This window comes from Odocoileus virginianus, chromosome 12, assembly GCF_023699985.2.
Source record: "Odocoileus virginianus isolate 20LAN1187 ecotype Illinois chromosome 12, Ovbor_1.2, whole genome shotgun sequence".
Classification (NCBI taxonomy): domain Eukaryota; kingdom Metazoa; phylum Chordata; class Mammalia; order Artiodactyla; family Cervidae; genus Odocoileus; species Odocoileus virginianus.
This window is the reverse complement of record NC_069685.1, coordinates 40,314,597-40,330,339: the sequence shown is the minus strand read 5'-3', so window position 1 is coordinate 40,330,339 and position 15,743 is coordinate 40,314,597.

Below are 15,743 nucleotides of genomic sequence, written 5' to 3'. Positions count from 1 at the left end.
TATAATATTAAAAATAATTATTTTTCTAGATACGGGAATATTTGACTCAAGTTAAAGATTGGTTCTTTCTGGGAAATGGAGCCCTGGTAGCCTTCATTTTTGAGTTGCTGCTGTTTTGTACTGATATTGTTTCACAATGTGTACATTTTTGTAGGAATAAAGAAAAATACAAAGGCCTATTTTTTTCTTGGAGTTCTTTTAGTTTTATATAATCTCTCTCCTGAAGAAAGCATGGGATTTTAAAAAAATAATTGAATAACATTGTTCTGTGTGTGTTTGTGTGTGTGTGCATAATACGGTGTTAGATAATACATACAAAGGAGAGCCACACTTACCAAGTATTTAATAAAGAAGGAAACCCCAGGCTGTGTCACCCCCAAATATGCTTCTTTGACATAAAAATTATGTCGAGTTGAAGGCAACTAAGAAGCAGTAAATGCAGGAAAAGCTCCCCATTTTCTGCATAAAGCAGGAATTTTCCCTTTTTGCTGGAGTCAGACTCTTATCAGCCCAGATAAAGTCAGCTGAGGACTCTGCAAACAAACCTTTTTCCCTTAGCCTTTATATCCTGAGTTACTTCTTCACTCTTTACTACACCAGACCTCTTTGTCTTGTTAATTCTTCACAAATTTGTTGTTTCTTGGTCCAAAAAAATACAAATGATTCCTTCCAGGTCTTCACTCCCTTATGAAGGCTCCTGTGTACATGTATAAATTCTGTAACCTTTGTGTAATTTTCTTCTATTAATCTGTCTTTGTCAGTTTGATTTTCAGAAACAGCCAGGTACCCTCAAAGTGTCAAGGAACATGCTTTTCCTGCCTTCTGCAACAATCCTGAGCATTCTTTGTACACGAGCTAAATCAGACTTCACTAGGACAGACAAAACACCAAAGCAGGTGGCTAACCACAGCTGTACTCTGTTGGTATCAGTGTTTGCTCAGGACTGCTGAGGAATCTCTATCCATGTGCTAAATTAATCTCACAATTGAGGAGACAGCCATGGTTCTTTCCCTTCTGTGACCTGAGATCTACCCTTGGCTGGGGGCAGCAGCCATGGTTTGCAGGGTCCATGGCTTTTTACAGTAGTCTTTTAAGCTTGAGGTGACTGACAGCTTTAAAATGAGCCACTTCGCACTCAAGTCTGTATGATAATTTGAATTTAGCAAAAAGTTTAAAGCTGCCATTATTTTTTCAACATAAATAATGTATTTTTTCTTTTTCATTATGGTTCATCACAGGATATCGAACAAAGTTTCCTGTGCTATAGAGTAACACCTTGTTGTTTAGGCCTCCTATATATAATATACATAATAGCTTACATCTACTAATCCCAAATTTCCAATTCATCCCCCTCCAACCCTCCTTACCACTGCAACCACAATCTGTGTGTGAATCTATTTGTTTTGTAGATAAGTTCATTTGTGTCATATTTTAAGTTCCATATATGAGATATCATATTATATCTGTCTTTCTCTATATGACTTACTTCACTTAGTACACTCTCTAGATGTTGCTGCATATGACATTATTTCATCCCTTCTTATGGCTAAGTAATATTCCACTGTATGATATATTTATGCCACATCTTCTTTATCCATTCATCTGTTGATGGACATTTAAGTTGTTTCCATATTTTGGCTATGGTGAATAGTGCTGCTATGAACATAAGGGTACATGTATCTTTTTAAAAAATTAATTAATTAATTTTAAAATGTAACAAAGATGAATATTTTTAAAGATGAAAGGTGCAATTAACAAAGAATATAGACCTCATAAACCATTAGACATCTAACAGCAAAGAAACAAAGGTATATAAAGCAAAAATCAGAAGAAATATAAGGAAAAAAATATAATCATAGTGAGACATACTAGCATTTCCCTGAGAATATTTTATCAAGTGCAGAAAAAATAAGGAGTATCTTGAATGGTGTCATTAATAATTTAAATATAATAGTTTATACTTATATTAATCTTATATCCTACATAAATATAATTTAAATTTTATATCTCATAGGTTGTTATTAGATTTCCATAAGACATTTACAAAAACAGGAAAAATAAACATTGCTAAATTTCAAAAAGTAGAATTCTTTTTTGTGTGATACAGTTATACATATACACATATATAACTTTTGAAATTATTTTCCATTATAGTTATTACAAGGTATGACTATAGTTCAGTAGTCAATCACAAGATATTGACTATAGTTCCCTATGCTGTACAGTAAACCTTTGTTGCTTGTTGCATATCTATTATTTTAAATTAGAAAGCTAGCATTCTATTCATACTAACTCAAAGTGGAATCAAAATGTCATAAATTTTTTAGTTAGCCAAAAATTCATGTTTTCTAAAATATATATATTATGCTTATTATATATATATATATATACATATATATATATATATACACAAAAGCTTTTCTACTATGCTTGATAAAGGCTTGAGAAAGAACATAAAAAAAGGGATGGAAAAATTGGAAAAAATAAACTAAATGAAATAGAAGCACTGAATATGAAACAGAAAAAGTGAAAAAAGCTAGATAAAAGTAAAAGATTTTAAAATATTTCAGTTGTTTTTAAACATAGCTGCTCATTAGAAAAATATCTGGAGCTCTGGAGGAAAAAAAGCAATACCTGAGCATTTATATTTTTCAAAAAATTTCAAGATAATTCTAATATGAATCTGGATTTTAAAAGTGATTGCAGGTTTTTCTGTTAAATGGTAGTTTTGGTGATATAGAATTCTATTATTTTTCTGTTGACCAATCATGATACAATGTTATTAAGTGAGTAAAAGTTACATAATCACAATAGTAAAAGATGTTTATCAGTTTTCACAGTCAATAGAAAGTGCAGTGGCTCCATCATGTCTGACTTTTTGCGACCTCATGGACTGTAGCCTGCCAGGCTCTTCCATCCATGGGATTTTCCAGGCAAGAATACTGGAGTGGGTTGCCATTTCCTTCTCCGGGGAATCTTCCAGACACAGGGATTGTTTCCGGGTCTCCCACATTGCAGGCAGACTCTTTACCTTCTGAGCCACCAAGGAATCCTCACAGTTAATAGCCAGACAAAAAATAAAAGATAATTACAATTGCAAGCCGTACTTGGAATGTGATTGCTCTGACAATGTAATATAATTACATTGCCTTTTTTGGGGTTCAACCAGAGTGACGTGGTAAGTGGAAGTGCACACATGCACGTGTTTGCATCTGCTCAACCAATCTATCTATTTTGGTTGGTACGTTAATCCATTTATATTTAAGGTAACTATTGACATGTACCATCCTCTTACATTTCCTTAATTGTTTTGGGTTTATTTTCTATAAGTAGGTCTTTTCCTTCTCTTGCTTCCCGCCTAGAGAAGTTCCTTTACCATTTGTTGTAAAGCTGCTTTGGTGGTGCTGAATTCTCTTAACTTTTGTTTGTTTGGAAAGCTGTTGGATTTCTCCATCAAATCTGAATGAGAGTCTTGCTGGGTAGGGAATTCTTGGTTGTAGTTTCTTTCCTTTCATCACTTTAAATATAGCATGCCATTCCCTTCTGGCTCGTAGGGTTTCTGATGAGAAATCAGCTGATAGCCGGATGGGGGTTCCCTTGTATGTTATATATCTTTTTTCCCTCATTGCTTTTAATATTTTGTCTCTGTCTTTAATTTTTGTCAGTTTGATTACTATGTGTCTCAGTGTTCCTCCTTGGGTTTATCCTTCCCGGGACCCTCTGTGCTTCCTGGACTTGGTTGATTATTTACTTTACTGTTAGGGAAGTTTTCAGCTATTATCTCTCAAATATTTTCTCAGGCCCTTTCTCTCTCTCTCTTCCTTCTGGAACCTGTATAATGTGAATATTGTTGCATTTATTGTTGTCCCAGAGGTCTCTTAGGCTGTCTTTATTACTTTTCCTTCTTTTTTCTATATTCTGTTCTGTGGCAGTGATTGCCACCTTTCTGTCATCTAGATCATTTATCCATTATTCTGCCTCAGTTATTCTGCTATCAGTTCCTTCTAGTGTATTATTTATCTCTCTTTGTTCGTTCTTTAGTTCTTGTAGGTCTTTGGTAAACATTTCTTGCATCTTCTTAATCATCTTCACTATCATTATTCTGAATTCTTTTCTGGAAGACTGCCTATCTCCACTTCATTTGGCTGTGTTTCTGGGGTTTTATCTTGTCCCTTCATTGGGAACATAACTTTCTGCTTTTCCATGCTGATTAACTTTCTGTAATGTGGGTTTTGTTTTAGTTGTTGTAGGACTGTGGTTCTTTTTGCTTCTTCTGTCTGCCCTCTGATGGAGTAGGCTAAGAAGCTTGTGTAAAGTTCCTGATGGAAAGGCCTGGAGGTGGGAAAAACTGGGACTTGCTCTGGTGGGTAGGGCCTTTCTTAGTAAGACTTTAATCTAATTATCTGCACTCCCTCCCTGGTAGATTTTTGGCCTGAAGTGACCCAGACCTTGAGTCTATGGGCTGTATGATCAGGTTAATGGTGACCTCCAAGAGGGTTTATGCCAAGGGGACCTTCCCAGACTGCTGCCACCAATGCCCCCATTCCAGTGGTGAGCCCTGCTGACCCACACCTCCACGGGAGACTCTCTCCAACAGCAGGTAATTTTGGTTCAGTCTCCTGTTGGGTAATGGCTCCTTTCCTCTGAGTCTTGGTGTGCAAGGTTTTATTTGTGCTCTCCAAGATTGGAGTGTCTGTTTTTCCCAGTCCTGTGGAAGGCTTTTAATCAAATCCTGCTGACCTTCAGGTCAGATTCCCTGGGGATTCCCAGTCCCTTTGTCAGATCCCCAGGCTGAGAGACCTGACATGGGGTTCAGAACCTTCACAACAGTGTGAGAACTTCTTTGGTATTGTTTTTCTACAGTCTGATTTGGATTTGATTTTATTGTGATTGTGCCCATCCATTCTTCTTTGCCTCTGGACATGGGGTATCTTTTCCCACTAGCTATATATTAAATATTTTACACATGGTAGTGCAGTTATGTCAAACCTAATCTCCCAGTTCATCCAACCTTTCCCTTCACATCATGTGTCCAGATGGGGAAAAAAAAAAAAAAAGAAGCCTTGCAGAATCCAAGCCTGTGTGTGTACAGCCAGCATTTGATGACCGAAACCTTTATTTTGATGACTCTCATGAAATCAGTGAGGGCAATTCTGTCTCAGACTCCCACTAAAGTGATGGGTTGAAACTGCAAGGTATTAATACAGCTTCATATGCTGCTCAGGGACTCATAACCCTCAATGAAACATCTCCTGATGGAGATGAGTCCTGGCTTAGCCCCTCCCCCAGCAGCTTCCTACCTACACCAGGGAACCTCTGTTTACTAGAACAAAGGGTGTTTCTCTGTTTCATTACCAGGACTGCTTGTGGATTTCCTAAATAACTGACTTATATTTATTTTAACAAAACTGTGACTTGTGTACTTATCTAACTTCCTTCTTTGCATTGGCTGCTAGAAAACTTAGAAGTAAATTTTGGCTCCCTCTCTAAAAAAACTGTCTAGATTCTTACAGCTTGCCTTATGATAATATCATTTCTGGCTTAATCTTATTTTCCTACATTCATTCTCTTTTTGACCTGTCCTCTGTCTAATTTTAGCTATTTTTTCATGCTTATTGAATATATATTATAAATTGCCTGAAAGTTTTTTTTCTTTTGGAATGAGAGGTATAAACACATAATAAATAACTATATTTTATTCCACTTGCTGCATGTGTTTTGTTTAGTTAACCCAGTCTCCTTTTAGAGAAGCAGTGTAACACAGGAGAATGATTATTCCCTTCTTGGAGGCAGAAGATTTTTAAATGGTTTTACTCCAATCCTGTCTCTAAGTAGAGGTTGCATTTAAGCCATATTTTCAAATTCTATGAGCCTTCATTTTCCCACCTGTGAAGTGAGATGGTTAGAAATAAATGGCCTAGGTTAAGAACTGCAAGCCAAGGAGTTTGACTGAGAGGGAAAATGCAACTTGCACGGCCCTCTGGAGAAGGAAGAGAATGAAGTGGCACTGGCTTTTGTCTGGTGTCGTGTAGAAACAGTGCTGGTCTAGGACACGTGGACAACTGGAGTTAGCTCACAGTGTGGTGGCCATTTAAATAGACGTCTCTTACAGAGCTGTTAAGAAGAAATTTTCATTTAATCAGAATTATTGTTTCTAAACATAGACTCACTGATGATTCAGTTCCAACATCTGAAGTGGAATGAGTAGTTTGAAATAGATTTTTAAATTCTTTCGAAAAAGTTCTCTTTTTAAAATGGCATCTTCATTAAACTTCTATATCTTAAATTCCTCAGAAAATAGCATGCCAAAGGATTGAGAATCTGTTTATGAAAAATAAGTTGTTTATTCCCTTTAAAGGGATATAGTTTTGCATTCTTTCTGTCCAGAATTCCAGCTAACTGTCCTGCAGCTGCTCATGGAGAGAACATTCAACTGTGATAGGTCAGGCTCGAGAGGAATTTTCTTAATCCTCCATCCTAGCCTTGAAGATGATTCCTATGCAAACAGAGGAAGGCTCTGGTCACATCTCCTCCATGATACAGGGAGCTGTGCATTCGTGTTTATATTCATGTTATCATCTGTAACCTTACATCTGTCCTGGGCAAATGAGATAAGAATGCAGGTGAACTGAATGAGTATCTACTTGTTCACACCAGGCACATAGAGAGTGTTCCAGCCTCCTTACCTGGTGATTAGGGCACTGTTGAGGTGCTAGCTACAACACCATCTGTAGCTGCAGAGAGCCATGATGGAATAGGAGACAGCACTTCTGAACACTGTGGACATCTAATCACCTGGAACACTGTACCATGTTGGTGTGAAAAGCCAACAGACACAGTTATGTAAGAAGGTGACTCCAATAAAAGAGTAAAAGCTAAAAAAAAAGAAGAAAGCCATCCCTGTGCTCTGCTGGAACAGATCTTTCCCAATTGTGTGAACAGACAGAAGTGTTGGAAGGCTGGCAGCATCACGCAGCCTCATCACTGTTGACAAGCAACACTCAGGAAGACCTGCCTTGAAACAAGTGTAGGCAGTCACGCTGGGGCCAAGCACACGCTATCAACAGATATTAAATTACTTGTGTGAATTTAACTTTTTTGGATATGAGCAGTCTTAGGTGTAAGTTTTTATAGATTTGCTTTGGAGTTAAAATATACAAGACTCAAGCATCCTTACATTTATTTTGTTCACCCAGATCTGGGCCTGGCTGACTCCTTGGCACCATTTGGGCTCATGGATGACACCTCTTGGATGGCCTTGCCTTATCAATCAAGCGTCCCAAGCCCTGTCTCATGAGCTTGTTTTATTTTATCCATTGTGATTTAAAATTTTCATCTTTATCAATTTGTCTTAATTTTATTGCCATTTTTTCTTACTAAGGGTATTAACATTATTACATAGATATTTTCTGTTCTGCCCATCACTTTAACCCTTGAGCTTACAACACTGTTTATAACATAGTCACCATGCTCACTATTCTGATTGAATGAATTTTTAGTATAATTTTAAATAAACTTATAATAAGGTAGTTTTAGTTAACATTTAAGATTATTTCTATTTTGGTACACTATTTTAAAGGATTTTCCACTGTTGGACAGATGATAAACTAAGTGATTTTAACTTCTGAAACCCAGGCTGTATTTTAAATACCTGGGATTTTATGAGATAAAAATTCTGTGTGGAAAATACTGCACATGAGTTTTTATACCAGAGCTATAAATCTTTGGGTGTCCTAATGATATATCATCCTATTCAGTTTGGATGCATTACTTTTATTTATTTTTTTCATTTATTTTTATTAGTTGGAGGCTAATTACTTTGCAATATTGTAGTGGTTTTTGCCATACATTGACATGAATCAGCCATGGATTTACATGTGTTCCCCATCCTGAACCCCCCTCCCACCTCCCTCCCCATCCCATCCCTCTGGGTCATCCCAGGGCACCAGCCTTGAGCACTTGTCTCGTGGATGTATTACTTTTAATTTGGCTGTTTAAACAGTCTCAAGCCTTGAAGCAAATTTGGAACTAGTGAAAGAGAATAGCATGACTTACTTCCTGGAGAAACTAATAAACTTACCTTACAGGTCAGACTCTGGATACTGCAATTTTATCATGTAATATTAATACAATCAAGGTTAAAATCAAAGTCAAGTCAGCAAATCATGATCATGAAAACTGATTTCTTTACAGTATAAGATAACTGAAGATATTCCTAGATTTATAGAAATGAGAAACATGGACCTGATCCTTGATAAAGTGGAGAATCTGTAAAGGTATGTAAAAAGAAAAAACTCAGGGTTTCACCTGTTGTGAGTCCTTCACTTTTCACAGAACAGTTTACTTCCCGTCACCAGCTGTGTACAGGTTTTTCCCCCACGCCAAGCAGTTCTCTTTTTTCCCTCTGGAATTACTGATAACTGGTGTTACACCAATGCAGACTTAAAACCCCACCTTGGATGTGGGGCCAGGGCAGAAAGAGGGTGGGCAGCAAATTAACCTGAAGACTAAGCAGAAGGGAGGTGACCAGCCAGGGGCCGGGCTGTTTCCCCAGACGGGGCTGCTGCGGAGAGTGGCCCTCACAGGCAGGGTCTCTGCCTCAGAGCAGCAGGTGCAGAGACCACCAAGAGCTCCCCCCAAAAATCATGAGAGGGGCAAGGACAGAAAGCACCCACAAGGAAGGAAAAGGAAAGCTGGACACCAACAGGTATCTGTCCTACCACTTAACTGGATTCTAACTCTGTCTACTTGGAGATCACATCAGATTCCCCGGGTTGAGACTCAGCCCCATGGGCCTGCTCCCCACCCCTCAGACACCAATTGCAATCATAGTTCCTCTGGTCACCCACAAATTCTGTCTGATTTGGCTACAGATTGGAGACTCCTCCTATGCCCCCCTCCTCAGTTCGATTACTCACTAGAGCAGTTCACAGAACTCAGAAACATACTTACTTATATTTACCAGTTTGTTTAAAAACAAAGATGAACAGCCAGATGAAGAGGCGTGTCGGGCACGGTGTGTGGGGAGGGGTGCAGAGCCCTTGTGCCCTCTGAGTGTCCCCCACTTTCTCAGCACCTCCCCGCACCTCGCCTCAGTCACCCACCTGCAGCCTCGCTGGATGCCAGTGCGTGTGGAGGCTCTATCACACCGGCAAGATCTGTCTTTAAGCCCATTCTCAGCCATACTCCCTTCACCAGAGAATTGTGGGGGTGGGGCTGAAAACCCCAAGCGTCTAATCATGGCTTGTTCTTTCCAGTGACTGTCCCTCAGCCAGGAGCCACCCAGAGTCGCCTTATTAGAACAAAAGACATTCCTGTCATCCAGCAAATGACAGGGCTTTCAGGAGTTGTGTCGGGGCTGGGGTCAAAGGCCAAATATTAGAACAAAAGATGTTCTCAGCACCCTTTGACATGGACCATTTTTAAAGTCTTATTGAATTCGTTACAATATTGCTTCTGTTTTATGTTTTGTTTTTTTGGCTACAAGGCATGTGGGATCTTAGCTCCCTGACCTGGGATCGAACCTGTGCCTCTGTACTAGAAAGTGAAGTCTTAACCACTGGACCACCAGGGAAGTCCCGTCCCAACACTCTAATCACTTAAGAAATGACAAGGGTTTCAAGAGCTCTGTGCCAGGACCTGCCATCTCCTAGGATGTTACTGCAGTCTACCAGCCGGGAAACACAAGGCAGGCTATGTAGGAGAGAGAGCAAGGACTTAGAGAATCTTATACTTTGGCTCTCTCAACCACCAGCATGTACAGTGTCAGTCCTCAGAGGACCAAAAACGTATGAACCTTTGCACGGCCCTAGCACGGTGTTTGGCACATAGTGGACATTACAAAAACTACACAATTATTTTCTCTTTCTCTTTACTGAATTTGCTCCCCATTCCTGGAAATCATTTCACACATGTTGGCCAATTATTTGGGAGTGACTGATTCAAACTTTGAACTCAGGAGAAGTAAAAACACACAGAAGATGGTTAACTGCACCTGAACAACTTTTACTGAGCAGGTGATTAGCAAGTTGCTGATGTACTTACCTGCCTATGTGTAAATATTTGCTCTAAATATACAAATCATGGTACCTGAGATTTCTCATTTGAAAACAAAGTTCGTTGACGTTCTTCTAAGATTAACCATGTTTAGCCTCTCCTTTGTAACTACTATCAATTGGCTCCTTCTCTGCCTAATAACTGGTTGTAAATTGGTTTTTGACTCTCCTGAACAAAGGGTGATGGAAAAGGAAGGTAGAAGCATTAATTGCATCCTTTTTTAAAAAATATTACCAACTTAATTTTATATTTTCCTTACCATCATAAGCAACTACTTTTTGTGCAAATAATTGGGTTGAACATACATATATCATGGGCAGTTGAATGTTGAGAATCCCTTATGTCCATCTGGTGATTTGAGGTATCTCACTCAGTTGAGAGCTGGGTGCAGTAGGTTTAACTTCTGAATGATTTATTCTAGGAAAACTGAGGTTGACTGATTTTTATGAGGACTGGAACTATATTTTTTAATGATATGACATATATATATGTGTGATATGGCATATATATATATGATATGACATATATATATTTTAATGATATGACATATATATATTTTTAATGATATGACATATATATATTTTTAATGATATGACATATATATATATATGGGATAGGGCTTCCCTGATGACTCAGACTGTAAAGAATCTGCCTGTGGGGCAGGAGACCCAGGTTTGATCGCTGGGTTGGGAAGATCCCTTGGAGGAGGAAATGGCAACCCACTCCAGTATTCTTGGCTGGAGAATTCCATGGACAGAGTAGCCTGGTGAGTTACAGTCCATGGGATTACAAAGAGTCAGACACAACAGAATGATTAACATGTTCATATATGGGATTATAAAAAATAGAAATATATATTTTAATTGACATATAGTTGATTTATAGTCTTGTGACTCAGTTATACATACACACACACACACACACACACACACACACATATACACACATTCTTTTTTAATATTCTTTTCCTATATGGTTTATCAAAGGATACTGAATACGGTTCCCTGTACTATACATTAGGACCTTGTCTGTCCATTCTAAATGTAATAGTTTGCATCTATCAACCCCAAACTCCCAGTCCCTCCTTCTCCCTCTTGCTCCTCTTGGTAACCACAAGTCTGTTCTCCATGACTGTGAGTCTGTTTCTGTTTTGTAGATAGGTTCATTTGTGCCATATGTTAGATTACACATATATGAAATTATATGGTATTTGTCTTTCTCTGTCTGACTTGGTTCACTTAGTATGATAATCTCTAGTTGAATTCATGTTGCTGCACTATTTTCATTATTTCATTCTTTTATTGTGGCTTAGTAGTATTCATATATATTTATATATATGTATATATGTCTTCTTTATCCATTCCTCTATTGATGGACATTTATGTTGTTTCCATGTTTTGGCTGCTGTGAACAGTGCTGCTCTGAATGCAAGGGTGCATGCATTGTTTTGAATTATAGTTTTGTCTGGGTAAATTCCAAGGAGTGAGTTGGCTGGATCACATGGAAATTCTATTTTTAGTTTTCTAAGGAATCTCCCTACTGTTTTCTATGGTGATTGTACCGATTTGCAATCCCACCAATAGTGCAGGAGTGTTCCCCTCTCTCCACACCCTCTCCAGCATTTGCTATTTGTAGACTTTATAGTGACGGCCATTCTTACTGGTGGGAGGTGGTACCTCACTGTAGTTGTGATTTGTATTTCTCTAAAAGGTAGTGGATAAACTGTGGAAAATTCTTCAAGAGATGGGAATACCAAACCACCTAACTTGCCTCTTGAGAAACCTATATGCAGGTCAGGAAGCAACAGTTAGAACTGGATGTGGAACAACAGACTGGTCCCAAATAGGAAAAGGAGTACGTCAAGGCTGTATATTGTCACCCTGCTTATTTAATTTATATGTAGAGTACATCATGAGAAACGCTGGGCTGGAGGAAGCACAAGCTGAAATCAAGATTGCTGGGAGAAATATCAGTAACCTCAGATATGCAGATGACACCACCCTTATGGCAGAAAGTGAAGAAGAACTAAAGAGCCTCTTGATGAAAGTGAAAGAAGAGAGTGAAAAAGTTGGCTTAAAGCTCAACATTCAGAAAACTAAGATCATGGCATCTGGTCCCATCACTTCATGGCAGATAGATGGGGAAACAGTGGAAACAGTGGCTGACTTTATTTTTCTGGGCTCCAAAATCACTGCAGATGGTGATTGCAGCCATGAAATTAAAAGACGCTTACTCCTTGGAAAGAAAGTTATGACCAACCTAGGCAGCATATTAAAAAGCAGAAACATTACTTTACCAACAAAGGTCTGTTTAGTCAAGGCTATGGTTTTTCCAGTGGTCATGTATGGATGTGAGAGTTGGACTGTCAAGGAAGCTGAGCACCAAAAAATTAATGCTTTCGAACTGTGGTATTGGAGAAGACTCTTGAGAGTCCCTTGGACTGCAAGGAGATCCAACCAGTCCATCCTAAAGGAGATGAGTCCTGGGTGTTCATTGGAAGGACTGATGTTGAAGCTGAAACTCCAATACTTTGACCACCTGATGCGAAGAGTTGACTCATTGGAAAAGATCCTGATGCTGGGAGGGATTGGGGGCAGGAGGAGAAAGGGACGACAGAGGGTGAGATGGCTGGATGGCATCACCAACTCGATGGACATGAGTTTGAGTAAACTCCAGGAGCTGGTGATGGACAGGGAGGACTGGCGTGCTGCAATTCATGGGGTCACAGTCAGACACGACTGAGCGACTGAACTGACTGAAAAGTTAGTGGTGTTGAGCATCTTTTTCTGTGCCTACTGGTTTTGACTGAAGTTTTAGTTTTCTGTTGTTGAGTTATATGAGTTATTTGTATATTTTGGAGGTTAAGTTCAAATATTTTCTCTCATTCCATAGATTGTCTTTTCATTTTTCAATCATTTTCCTTGCTTCACAACAGCTTCTAAGTTTGATTAGTTCTTATTTGTTTATTTTCATTTTTATTTCTATTGCCTTGGGAGACCAATCCAAGAAAACATTGCTATGATTTATGTCAGAGGATGTTTTGTCTATGCTCTCTTCTAGGCAGTCATAGTCATTTTAAATCCACACTGAGGGAATAGTCCCTTAATTGATCTATGATTAGCAACATGAGTACCCCTTGTCTTTAAGTTGGTGTTCTAATAGTGTCTTTTCTGTTTTTTTCTTGGGTCTGTCATAATAATTACAACTGAGCAAAATTTACTTATTGATGGCTTTTCCAAGTTTTATCAAATAGACTTTGCATAGTTCCTACTTGTATGACTAAATTTAAATATCAGCTAAAATGCATTTTAATTCTCTTGAGACTCCCATCTATGGAACTAAAGCAAAATATCAACAATAGCAATACAAGAACAACCAATGAAAGACTACTTCATATAACAAGTGGCTATTTGTCATACCAAATAAATCAATGAAAATGGATTGTGGAATGGCTGCTATGTTTAAAGAACTTTCTTTGCTTGGAAAGGAAAATGATTTTGACAAACAAAAAGGTAACTACTCAGTTCCTAAATGTTCTAAATCTCATGATGAATAAGAGATCTCCATATTGCTTTGGTTTCCTCCAAAGCAGAGCCTGAGGCAAGGGTTTGAGCAGGGGGAGTTTATACGGAAACTGGTCCCAGGAGGAGGTAGTGAGGAGTGGGGGAGGTGAGACAGGCAGGGAAGGGGGAAAAGCCAAAACCAAGATTCCTTATGGAGGTAGATAACTTGAGGTTTCCTTGCGGATGTTTTGAAATGGGTGCAGGGTACTTTTTAGAATTATCTTCTGAAAAATAGAATGCTGGGTCATTTATCCATGAGAACTTCCATTCTTGACTCCCTATTTCCTTATCTGCCACCATCTTTAACTGTTGAGCAAGAAAAATGGGAACAGGTGGTTTGTGGAGTAGGGTTGCGGGGGTTGTCCCCGGTTCTAAGTGAAAGAAGGAAAAGGGACATTCCATAGCAGATTACAGATGGTGTTTCAAAACCAATACTGCGATGGTTGAAGGAATAAAGCAAATTTCCTTCACTTTCTAAATTTAGCCCAATACCAGTTATTGCCAATTCTTTTCTTTGCTCCATCATTCATAGGTTCCCTTTCTTCACCTAATCTTAGACCAAAGAAAGAACCAGAGACAATGGTTTTTAACAGTTCATTTAAAAAATACTTTTAATATTTTTAGGATGTGTGCTGTGCTGTGTTGTGCTTAGGTGCTCAGTCATGTCTCTTTGAGACCCCGTGGACTGCAATGCAGGAGACCCAGGTTTGATCCCTGGCTTGGGAAGATCCGTTGGAGGAAAAAATGGCTATCCACTCTAGTATTGTTGCCTAGAGAATCCTATGAACAGAGGAATCTGGTGGGCTACAGTCCATGGGGTCACAAAGAGTTGGATGTGACTGAGTGACTCACACACACAAGATCCAAGTGGAATGTTATTTTAAAAAAGAAGAAAATTTTTTGCTTCTAAAATATCTAATTTTTCTAATTCATAGTGAAAGAAGTTTCCTTATTCCTTTCACTAGTATAGAGACCAGTATGTGCAGAACAACTCTCAACCTTAAAGAGAATAGAATAAATTATTTAGCTGTATTCTTTGTAAACTCATAGCTAGTTAACCACGTGTAGAAAGAGGAGCTATTAAATATTCTCTGCTTCCAAACACTCCAGGCCAGGATACCGGGAACTATTTCTGTTTCTCCTGCTGACAAACCCCTGTCCTGGGAATAAGCAATTGCCAGATCTATCGGTAAAAAGGGCTTCCCAGGTGGTTCAACGGGCTTCCCTTGTGGCTCCACTGGTAAAGAGTTTGCCTGTAATGCAGGAGACCTGGGTTCAATCCCTTGGTTGGGAAGATCCCCTGGAGTAAGAAAAGGCTACCCACTCCAGTATTCTGGCCAGGAGAAGTCCATGGATTGTATAGTCCATGGGGTCACAAAGAGTCGAATACAACTGAGTGACTCACTCACAGGCAGCTCTGTGGATAGAGAATCTGCCTGCACTGAGGGAGAGGCAGGTGAGGTGGGTTAGATTCATGGGTCAGGATGATCCGCTGGAGAAGGGAATGGCAACCCACTCCAGTATTCTTGCTTGGGAAGTCTCATGGACAGAGGAGGCTGGCAGGCTACAGACCATGGGGTTGCAAAGAGATAGACACAACTGAGGTGACTGAGCACATACACACACCTGTATATGTGTAAAAACCCCAAGGGAATACGGGGGCCAAGGATGTGGCTTACATGATTTCCAAGTTCTTAAAACATTTTCATTCTGTTTATCCTTCTGTAAAACTGCATTAATGTTATGATTTATTATAGTCATAAAATCAGAATTTTGCTTCCCTGGTAGATCAGCTGGTAAAGAATCCGCCTGCAATGAAGGAGACTCCAGTTCGATCCCTGGGCTGGGAAGATCCCCTGGAGAAGGGAATGACTACCCACTTCAGTATTTATGGCCATGCAATCACAAAGAGCTGGACACGACTAAGTGACTTTCACTTTCAAGATCTTTGATACTACAGTCAATTTTAAACATCTTCATTTCTTTTGATGAAGTTGATACATATACATGTTAATTTCCCCATATCACAAATTAGTCAGTGGTAGGGCCAAGACTGGAAATGAGGCTTCTGACCCTATGGACTCTGGTGAATTAGACATCAACTGACCATTGAGATATATAGGA